We start from the raw sequence: 513 nt of genomic DNA, 5'->3' as shown, positions 1-513 counted from the left end.
AACCCCGAGATGCATTTCAGCAAAAGTGAATAGATTTCTTAACCAAACATTTGCATCAAATTGCTTGAAATCTCTCTCTTTTTTCTTGTGATCTATATCATTTCCCCCAATTCTGGTTCTCTCTATGCATTCAGTTAGTGACACGATGCCTTAGAACCAACAGAAAGCCTCAGGCATTCAGTTCAAGCAACCGGTAAATGTTGGGTTCCTTCACTGTCACATTCAGTGACTTACGGTATGAAGCTACTTCTGGTACTCTGGATTACATCTCTATAGGAGTGAATAAGCCCCTTTTTATAGCATGCATGTCACTGCTTTGGATCCCAAACACTCTTCTGATTATGCAGTATTATTTTCAGTGTTATCAGAATTAATTGGTACAGTTAGAACACAAACCATTATGGCCCCTGGAGATTGACTTCTGCCTATCAGTTGCTAAATTCTGTACAGTATGTGTCAGAGAGCAAAACTGGGATTGACAGCCGACACTGAGTAGCTCTCTATGTTTGCCCC

The sequence above is a fragment of the Alligator sinensis genome, unplaced genomic scaffold (genome assembly GCF_000455745.1).
Source record: "Alligator sinensis unplaced genomic scaffold, ASM45574v1 scaffold254_1, whole genome shotgun sequence".
NCBI lineage: Eukaryota > Metazoa > Chordata > Crocodylia > Alligatoridae > Alligator > Alligator sinensis.
Note: the sequence above shows the minus strand (reverse complement) of the source record.